The 10,954-nt window shown below is 44.7% G+C and overlaps 1 long non-coding RNA gene across 2 annotated transcripts; it reads right to left on the bottom strand.

The window, feature by feature from the left end:
* Positions 1-4,913: 4,913 nt before the first annotated feature.
* On the bottom strand, positions 4,914-10,184 carry LOC120098597 (uncharacterized). 2 transcript variants are annotated; one of them, XR_005496957.2, is made up of 3 exons: positions 10,081-10,184; positions 6,476-6,586; positions 4,914-5,025 (listed from the first exon to the last, which is right to left on the bottom strand). It is a non-coding gene; the product is annotated as an uncharacterized LOC120098597 (long non-coding RNA). The 2 variants fall into 2 exon arrangements; XR_005496956.2 differs by lacking the exon at positions 10,081-10,184 and adding an exon at positions 9,694-10,043.
* Between the last annotated feature and the right edge of the window lie 770 nt (positions 10,185-10,954).

Raw genomic sequence — 10,954 nt, 5'->3', positions numbered from 1 at the left:
ACCTCTTTTCTGATCCTGGGGATTTGCAATGAAGTTCTCCAGATGCCTGGCCACTCTGTGATATGCTAAAAAGATCACAGAGCCATCAATTGGAAACTATTTTGAGAAAGATGAACCTCACTGTCCCTAGATGATTGTCACTGCTGTAAGATCCAATCTCGCCATTTCCAGCCATATATATCTTAGCAGATGACTTGAGCTCAGTGTCCCCAATTTCCTTATCTACAAAATGAGAACAAAGGGTCAGCTATTTCCTCTCTGCAATCCATGAACGTGGTATGCATAAAATGGTGGCTCACAGCAAGCAGACGAATCAGTCAGGAGCCCAGCAGAAAATAAGGCAGTTCAGAGGGTTCAGAGGCTACAGTGCAGGAAGCACGCACAAAGGAGTAGGAAAATGTCCAGGTATTCTGATAGTGTGCCTCTGGAGGACAGAGAGATCTACAGTCTGGAAGAGGATCGCCCTAGAAGGAGCTATAATCACAGAAGGAATACGCCACCACCAGAGACTCCCCTTTAACGCAGGATGGCTGGTGTGCCCCTTGCCCTGTCCCTGTTTTTCTGCAAGTTGGTACGGTGTGGTACAGTATGCAGGTGTCTGCCTCAGAAGGGGTAAAGCAGAGAGGGAAATCCATTACCAGTGGAAAGAGCAGTGGAGGGTCCGGAACACAGTGCTGGGGGGGGGGGGTGCAGTTGTTACTCCGTTGAGATATGTGTCAGCTTCACAGAGGCTTCCGTCTGTGCTTAAGTCATAAATAATCTTAAATCATATCTCACTGGATGCTTGCATCGGTACTCAGAACCAATGTCATTTGGAGGATAAGTTACAAGATATCATTTTCAAACTGTAGGAGGCTTGAATGTTTTCTCCCTGCCTAGTACAACATTCCTGACAGTGCCTTCTCCCTTAGAATATGAACCAAGTTCAGTCATTTGGACGCAACATGCCGAAAATTAACCTCTAGTCTATTGATCAGCTAGTTCACCTGTTCATGGGGACAGACGCATCCAGCACACACCCAGAGAAGCATACCTTTGTGATCTGTTCTACTTACATTATATTTATATAATTATATATTTATATTTACAAAATAAATATATAATATTTATAAATATAAACGTATAATTTATATATAAATAATATATTTATATAATTTTTATATATAAAATTTATATGTAAATTTATATTTATATAAATAATATATTTATATAATATATTTATACAATTATATATTTATATTATATTTATCATGATATATTTAGTATTAATAAATATAATATATTTATTATATTTATAATTATATTAGAATATAGAAATTATATTTCTATTTATATTATGCACCAATAAATCTGTTTACTGTTGTTAAATCCCCAAGCCATATCACTTTCAGAAGCTCTCAGTCTGGCTGGGCCAAGAGCACAGAGAAAGGCTCTTTTCCTGGAGTAGCGCAGAGAATCCTGGAAGCCCGGCATCTCTCTGAAATGCTCTATCAAAGGCCCAGCCCAGCACACAGGGCAGCAGGTGTACGAGGCCTGCCTGTGAGAATCCTCCAAGGAGGCCGCCAGGAGCCAAGGCACAGTTAAGCCTGTCTCGGAAGAACCCGAAGCTCATCCCAGACTTGCTTTATCTGTTTAGCAAACTCAGTGCACACCTCACCTGTCTTTGTGCCTGCTGTCTAGGAGGGTCTTTGAAATTTATTTTCTCCTTTTAGCCTGCTGTATTTTTAATGTCTGAGTGAAAGAACAAAGGAAGACGAACACCAGACAAGACCGTTTCATTCCTCCGTGAGGCGCGGTGTAGCCCCGCTCAAGCTCGGCTAACATCAATGTTTTAAAATTCCGTCTCTGCTAGGGAACCGGTGCTGGGGTAGTCAACTACGCCAAACTCAGGGCCCTGTTTCTGCCTTTCATTTGGGGACATAAAAGGCCCCTGCATCAATCATTAACAATCTATTAACACTAGCAGCTCAGAGAGGTTTTCCAGGTACGGTCAACCTCATTGGAAGAAACGCCTGCTACCCAGCTGGCCGTCCGTCCATGTGATCCACCCGTGCAGGCTGTTTTCAGTTTTGAAAGGGCTCGCTGACTTCTCTTTCATCTATTCCCAAGTAACAGATACCTAGTAGGCTGGCTCTCCTCCTCCCCCACTGCAAGCTTCCCCACCTGCCTTCTCAGACTTCTGGCTTTAAGAACAGCTTGCAGGAACACCAACACTATTGATTGTGTGTAAGTGGCATGCCGGGCTGTTAGACATCTACCGGATGTGTAGGCTAGGAGGAAGGGCTGGTTCGTCTTCACGTGTCAGGGCAGGGAAGGTCTTGAGAGGGTCTCTGCTGGCTGTTTCTGAGTCCTCATCGTAATTGGTTTGGGTTTGAAGCAAAACCAGTCAACATGTCGAGTTTCAGTCTGTCAATCAGAACCTGCTTTGGAAAAGGCTCATGGATTGGATGCACATCCTAGAAGTTCTGCAAGACCTAGAGAGTTCTGGTCAAGACTTGACTTTCTCCCTCTGTGATAAAATACAAACAGCATAAATTTTACCATGGTAACGACTTTTAAAGATAGAGCTTGGAGCATTAATCAGATCCATGGCATTATAGGGCAGTCATTGCAGCCTTTTTTAAAATCCCCCTAACTAAAAAACGCTCCATACATCCTTAATCAACAAATCTCCCTGACTCTGGCCCTCCAAGGTCTTTGGAAACCACCCTTTGACTTCTGTTTCAGTGTAACTGTCAACTTCATACATGTGAGGTTACACAGTATCTGTCCCGTGACCGGCTTCTTCCCTTAGCTTTAGGTCTGTGAGTTTCTGCCATGTACAAGTGCATGCCAGCATTTCGTTTCTTTTTCAGGTTTACTATATTTTGCATAGCCCCTCACTTTCAAAAGGATGTCCTACTGTTCCTGACTTTGGGTGACTGTGAACGGTGCTACTATAAACACCTGTGCCGAGATAGCCTGCCACAGGCTCTGCTTTTGCTGGCTTGAGTTATGAGCCCATAGGCAGAATTGCCAGGTCACTTGTCGGTTCTGTGCTTAGAATTCTCAGGCTCTCTCATAGGGCTTTCCACACCAACTATTCTGAGTTCCATCTGCCTCTAGTGCTGCACAGAAGCTCAGGGTTCTGTGGAGATTACCAAAGGGCCAACATTTGTTTATCACCCTCGTGGGTGAAGAAGACAATGGGTACCCCAATGGGATGCTTAGAAGAGCTCACCCCACATCTGCCCCCTTGATGTGTTTGATAGGAGCGCTGTAGCATTTCTTTCAAGGTGGAATCTCATCCTGGTTGAGTTAGTCCCTCCTCAGTGTTCTCCACAATCTTTGTGCTGCTGAGTGTGCTGCAGTCTGCTTCCTTCAAAAGCTAAATGAGATTCCATGGTATACATCTCCTGTGCTATGTCAGTTTGTCTGTCATGGACCATGATGGCTCCTGCCTTCTGGAGAATGAGAATGAGGCAGCTTACGATGTAGGTTTGTAACCCTCTTCTCTGCTTCTCACTCTCTGTTCCTTTGAACCTGCTGGCAGGTGGGCATGAAGTTTCTGTATCTTAGGGTAAGTCATGCTCAGTGTTTTGGACAATCACCATACTTCTTATTTTCAGAGCCTATATCCTCTAACGCCCTATCAGGAACACTCGGGGCTCTTGTTCATTGTCAACCTTGACAACAATCGTCACTTTTTCTTGTTATCCTTGCTGTTACCATTTTAGTATTAACTTTGATACTAAGTCTCCAAATGACCTTCGCCAAGCACGGAAGTCACTAGTCTTTGACCAGTTTTCCGGCTAGAAGTGGCACAGCTGTTCCCTATGAACATAAGTTGCTGGGTTACAGTATCCTCACCTCAGCTTTGACGATACCTTGGAATGTCTCGGTCTCTTGACACACCTGTGTTTCTACTTTAGGAAAGGCAACCATGTTTTCCTCTCCAACCTCTCAAGAGCTGCCCTGCTAGGCAAAAGCAATGAGGATGAGGGCTGAGGAAGGAAATGTGAGTGCCAGAGATTTGTGGAACGAGACGTAAGGTGGTAGAATAAGATAGGCATTTGGTCCCAAATCTGATGGCTTCCTCCTCCCAGCAATCTTTGAAGCTGACGGCGGTAGCACTTAAATTGGCTCGACACCTTACCCCGTTGGGCTTCCTGAGAGAATAATCACATCGAATCCACTCAGCCACGGACCTGGCCCCCACCTGCTCGATAGAGATTGGTGGAATAAATAACTCAGTGGACTGAGTAAAAAGATATGAGTGGTGAATAATAGACAAATGCTTACGTTAAATCAGGCCCCGGGAAGGCAGAAATAGAAAATGTTATCTCTACCACCTGCTGATTCTCCTGCCTCATTGTACATCAGCAGCAACTACTAATTCTTTTTCCTGCTTTCCTTTTCTTTTTTTCCTTTCTTTCCTTTTTAATTACGAAGACACTGATAAAAAATAAATGCCACAAGCAATAGTTTAAACTGCCACCCTGCCAATGAGATAAGTAGGATTAAAAGCACGAATTTGGTAATGCTGGGGTCTCTGCTATCGAATTCCACAGCCAACCTCTCCTTAGTACAGCAACCACTTTGTTTACGTACATGATGGCTGTTCCTTTTGAAGGTAATGTGTTCACATGCATGAATTAGTTCATTGAATATTATTGAGAACCCACTAAACATCAGACAGCATGTCTCTGAAAGTCACAGAAGCAAGTGAGTCACAGAAGTTAATCAGGAAAGCTTGTGTCCTGCTGCAGTAACAAGCATGCTCAGAAATGTCAAACTGTGTTTTCTCTTTTGGACTGTGTTTCCACCACTGGCCAGCAGGGGTCTCTGCACACGTAATTTCTTTATTCAGCGCCTGGGTGGGGTTTGGTGGGTGCTTCTGTGTTTCTGCAGCAGTGAGGAAAGGCAGTAGTTAAAAAAAATCATGCATTTATTCATTGAGCTCCTCCTGGAACTGACGTATCACTTCCGCTCGCATTCCATTGTCCAAGCTGAGTTTTATAGAGCTTGAGAAGTACCTTCCGGGTTCTAGAAGGAAGGAAGAATTGGGATGCTTGTTTTGACATGTTCAATAACATGGACATGGTTAGGGAATGAGTCAGGATCATACATAGCATGACTATGTTAGGGGATGGGGTGATTCATGTCCTGATTGGGGTGGTATGAGATTTCATCACACTACACAGAACAGCATGTGATTAGATACTTAGCTTTTTTTTTTTTCTTTTTTTTTTTTACTGGAAGTTTCCATTTCATATTCTCACTTAACCACAAGTAATTGAACACTTGGAAAGTAAACCCATGGATAAGGGACTACTAATGTATATCCCAAGAAGGGAAGGTGAGTATCCCAAGCGATAGAGAGCAGCAGGAAGGAATAGTTATGCTTTGTTCATGGCACAGGCACATAGACAAGGGCACTCCTGGCATTGCATGTGTGCAAATGTGCTCATCACTCTTTTCATACTGGATCCCAGTCTTCGTCACTGTCTTCCTTCCACATGATTCTAAAGCTTCTTTGGTCCTCACTGGGTTCACCTATATCCTATATCTCAATGGTGTCTAGGGCTTCAGGGTGTCTGAGAAGACAGAGTCCCAAGGCTCTCAACTGCGCCAACCATTAGCACTTCAGATGCTGGATTTGGAGGATCCAAACGGAGCGCGGGAGAAAGTCAGGAGTGGTGTTAAGGCAAGAGGGTTGTGAACTTGACACCAGTCTGGGCTGCACAGTGAGACCCTGTCTTGAAAGAGAAAGTACAAGAAAGGAAGGAGCGAGATCAGAGCCAGGGCAGCAATATGCTCAAGGGATGTGGAGACTGAACCTCTCTCTCTCTCTCTCTCTCTCTTTCTCTCTCTCTCTCTCTCTCTCTCTCACACACACACACACACACACACACACACACACACACACTTCAAATCTACCTTCAATCTGGGGGGGGGGGCTGTCTTATTTGGTCATTTCAGGATGAAATGGTCCTGGACTTAAGGAAAGACCACAGATCTGATGCCTGGCACCTGCAGCTTCCTCACAGGTCCAGAAGGACACTGAAGAATAGGTTAGCCAGATATGCTAAGGCTCTTGTCACTAGTCAGTTCTGAATTGCTTCCCTTTAATGTCTTGTCCGGGAAGGGACTGAGAATCCAGTGAGAGATGTCTACTGTGTGTGTGTGTGTGTGTGTGTGTGTGTGTGTGTGTGTGTGTGTGTGTGTGTGTGTGACAGAGAGAGAGAGAGAGAGAGAGAGAGAGAGAGAGAGAGAGAGAGGGAGAGGGAGAGGGAGAGAGAGAGAGAGAGAGGGAGAGAGAGAGTCCTTTCTCTCTCCTCAGCCCAGCCCAGCCACATTTCCCTCCCACTCGTCCCTCATATCTCCTTGTTTGTGATTCCCCCCCCCCCCGCCTCACATTACGCTACCTTGTTTAACTATCAGAACCTCTGCCAAAAACCCATACGTAGCTGCTGAAAGCCCCTTGCCTGGATACCTCTGAAGTTAATGGCGGAGTCTTTGAAAATGACCTTAGAAGCGAATCACGAGCAGCACAGGACGTGGAACTACCTCAAGTCCATCTGCAGGAGTGGCATCCACCTCCAAGCTGCCGTTCCCATGTAAAACAGAAGATGTGATTTATAATTTATAGCTTGCCAGTGCAAGCCTGATTGAAGCAAAGCACTTTGATGAAGAGTTGGTTGCGTGCTAGTGTAGTGGAACACCCCTCCAAATCAGAGGGCATTTCGAACTCCAACTCCTCTGCTATGACTTTGAAGTCGAGATATCTGTATTTTATGTGCTTTTCTGAATGAAAAAAGAAAGAAAAACGCGTGTACACTCCCACACGCATGTGGCAGAAATATGAAAACATTTACATGTGTATCAGCACCGAAAATGTAATTACTACATTAGACACTGAAAATATTTATAGACTCATATCTCGTGTGGAAGACCTGGTTCCAATAATTCTCAGAAAAATTGTGAAATTCAGACTTTGTTTTCTTGGGACTAACTTAATTTATTTGAAATTGACAACACATGAAGGGAAAAATCAAAGACCATCAACTTTCCACCACCCCAGCTAATGACCTAATAAAGTTGTGAGTATGCACTGTGTCTTTACATATGTAAGTGAACATGGTCATAGGCAAGGGAGGTATGAGGTGCTTTCCTCATCATTGTAACAACATAACTGGATAGAAGCAACTTCAGGCAGAAGTAGTTTGGGGGCCTTTTGTCCACAGCGGTGGCAATGTGAGAGGTTTGCTCACATCTTGGTGAACTAAGAAGCAGGCAGAAGACACAAAGAAACTGGGGGCCATAAGGGTCTTCCACCCAAACTTCTCCCTCCCTCCAGCTTGGCTCTACAGCCTAAAAATTCCACAGCATTCAAAACCAGCATCACTAGGTACAAAATGTCAAGCCCAGGAGCCTGTAGGAGACATTCCACACTCAATTCTAACAGCCTCTGGCATTCACAGGCTCAAGGCCATCTCATAATGTACAGCATATCCAATCCAACTTCAAAAATCTCCAAAGTCTTTACAGTATTGATCAAAATCTTATAGCTGTGAGTCCTTGTAAGATAATGAGAAAATGTCGTAAGCCCATACCACAAGGAAACATTTCCATCCCAGCCAAGAAGAATGGCTAAAGGGAGAAAAGATAAGACTAAGACCAAACCCCGGCAGAGCAAATACCCCCGCTTCTCCTTGATCAAGCACTTGGACCTTCTGGTGACATCATTTGATCTCCTGTAGGCTTAAATATAGCTCCCTCTTAAAGCAGTTTCAATCCATGCTTTCAACTTTCCTTAGCAAAAGTTTCGTGTTCGTGACATCTCCCAGTGTCTCCAACACTTAAGAGACACCTTAGACTTCATTTCAGGGTTACATGCTGTGGTAAAAATATAAAAATAAAAGAGTACGGTTGTCTTTTACCCCACTAGGTCTGAACCTCGGTGTCCCAAGATATCTGCTAGATATCTTGGCGGAAACACATCCTAGCCGCACACTTTCCTACACTCAAGCCCTCACATAAAAGAACACACAACACAATAATCTTTGACCCAATTGGTAAGATATAATTGCTCACTTAAACATACAAAACCCGGTACCATCCATCCTTTAGGAACATTGATAACAACCTGTAAATACACAGAGCAGAATCTTAACATCACCTGCCATGGCTTCTCCCCTCTCTCTCTCTCTCCTCTGTCCTGTCTCTTCCTCTCTCTCCTAGTCTCCTCTTCCTCCTCCTTCAAACTTCTCTCCCGCCCATCCTTCCTTCTCCTCCAATGACAGGCCTCCTTCTATCCTGTACCTGCCCCTCACCTGTACTTTACAAATTCAATGGGGAGGTGACTTCTGAGTATGTGACTGGGTAGCTGTCCTTGGGGCAGTGGAATTAGCATCAAAATACAAATAACTTCAGGGCAAACCACAACAACATGCAAGGATATCTCAGGTTATTTTTTGCAGAGGATCCAACCCTGCCGTATACATAGTGTATCATTTTATAGATACAGCCCAAGGCTCCATGACCCCATAACGTTCGTACTCTGTGTGCCTACAGACTCAGCAGCACAGGGATGAGGCTAAGGTCAGCTCACTGAACATGTAGTCTCTTCCCACTTAGGCCAGTACTACAGTGTCCTGTCTATCCACTGTAGGTGAACCTAGGAAAACACTGTCCTGGGCTGCTGCGGTCTGCAAGGACACCCTAGACGTTCTATTTTTTAGGCACCCTTCTTTCAAGGGGATATTTTTCAAATGAGGTTACAGTTTTATATTCTGGGCCTTTGATGGATGGGCTGTTTCCCCCATGGCACTTTTCCAGTTGTCCCAAGTCATGACATATTTATATCTGAAAGAAACAGCAAAGTGGATATGTAGTATATTTTGACTTGTCGTTGGATGGGAAGGGCCTGTTGACATTTGAGAGAATGGGAACATGAGGCAGATGGCTTATGCCTTGGCCAATGGGGAACAGAGGGGGCTCAGGCTTAAGCTGGGTTACTGCTGTAAGCCACAAGGTCTGCTCCAAAGGTGACAATACTTCCTCCAACTAGGCTCTAGCATCCCACAGCCTCTCCAAACAGTGCTGCCGTCTGAGACAAACAAGTGTGCAGACACATGAACTTATGACAGACATTTTACACCCAAACCAGAACGGGGTATGTCAGGGGAACAGAAGAACGGTAAATTGCCTTTTGGAAGGTAATTTCTCCCATGTTTGAGAAAATACATGTTACAGTGCAGTTAAAACATTAGTCAAGAACAATCTCTCCATTACCTTTTCTAATGACAGAATCAGTCAATTTGTCAATACCCTAGCCAATAACTGGTGTTCACTGAACCCCCAAGTACTAGGTACCAACCACAAATAGAAAATGCTTAAACAAGCCAGACAAAGGTTGCCTACTACAGTTGAATATACGTGAGTTTGAGGGGTAGGACGGCAAATAAACAAATGTGTAACACCTTTACCAAATGATAACAGACAACATTGAAAGGAGAGAATGAGAATGGGAAAGAGGGATTACATTTTCTTTAGAGAAGACTTGTCCAAAAGGGTAACTTTGAAGCAGTTCTTTGAATCAAACGAGGAAGGAAACCATTAAAACAACAACAACAACAACAACAACAACAACAACAACAACAACATCAACTCAGGAAAACACCAGGTTGAGTAAATAGCAAGTATACGGACCTGAGGATGGAACAGGTTGGAACCGGAAGGGAAGGGAAGTCATTGTTCTCACAGAAGGCTGGATGAGGCTAAAAGAAGAAGATAAAAAGAAGCCAAGGATGGGGGCAAAGCAGGCCCATAGGGAACAGCAGAGACATTGGTGTGTTTTGAATATGAAATACCCTCCACCAGACCAGGAATTGGGACCCTTGGTTGCCAGCTGATAGGCTTTGGGGACATGATTAGATCTGTCCCAAGGGATCTGTCCTAATGGATTTACCCCTTACAGTGTTCAGAACGTGACGGCTTTATTGGATGACAGTGGGGAGTAGGGGGCGTGTCTACTTGGAAGAAATAGTTTGCTGGGTTATATCCCAAAAAGTTCCATCTCGTTCCCAGCTCCTCCACCTTCTACGCCAAGTTGGCCATGAGATGTCCATCAGCTCTGCCACGCCCACATGCTCCCGCCTCACGTTCTGCCTCATCGTGGCTGAAGACAGCCAAGGATCGTGGATGAAGCCTTTAGCCACCCCCCTCCCCCTGAAGTGGTTTTCTCCATTATTTTGTCACAGACACTTGGGGCCTTTGTTCTACATCAACCTTAGACAAGGTAAGTTCCGCTTCGTGAGGTGCAGGTCTATTCACCACCCACATGCAGAGGATGTGTGATGGCCACAGGTCTCCAGGCAGGAGGCCGTGAGAGAAGGAAAGACAGCTCTGCAGTGACTGGGGAGTGATGGAAGATGCGATGGACCCTGCAAGACAGACCACTCCGACAATTCGGCCTTTTGTTTTGACTTGGCCAGAGTTAAGCTAAGTGTCTGATTTGGACAGACAGAAACAGGGGAAGAACGGGAGAAGAACTACTTAATAAACAAATGAACTAACATTTTTGTGTGTGGTACTGGAGTTTGTACCCAGTATACATGCTTGGTGAGTGCCCCACTGCAGACCTACTACGTCCTCAGCTCTTGGCTTTTTGAGACTCACTGTGTACCCAGATGTTCATAAACTCACAGTCCTCCTGCCCTAGCTCTCCAAGTTCTGGGATGACAGGACTATACCACCATAACTAGCTTTGCTTTACTAATATGGTGGTTTGCATAAGAGTGCTCCCATAGGCTCATGTATTTGAATGCCTAGTCACCAGGGAATGGCACTGTCTGAAAGGATTAGGAGTTATGGCCTTCTTACAGAAGAGTGTCAAAGGAGTTGGGCTTTGGGATTTCAGCCATACCAGACCCAGTCTCTGCCTTTGTCTCTCTGTCTCTGACTATCTCTG

Source organism: Rattus norvegicus, chromosome 19, assembly GCF_036323735.1.
Source record: "Rattus norvegicus strain BN/NHsdMcwi chromosome 19, GRCr8, whole genome shotgun sequence".
Classification (NCBI taxonomy): Eukaryota; Metazoa; Chordata; class Mammalia; order Rodentia; family Muridae; genus Rattus; species Rattus norvegicus.
The sequence above is the reverse complement of the archived record's forward strand: the minus strand, read 5'-3'. Positions and strand labels throughout refer to the sequence as shown.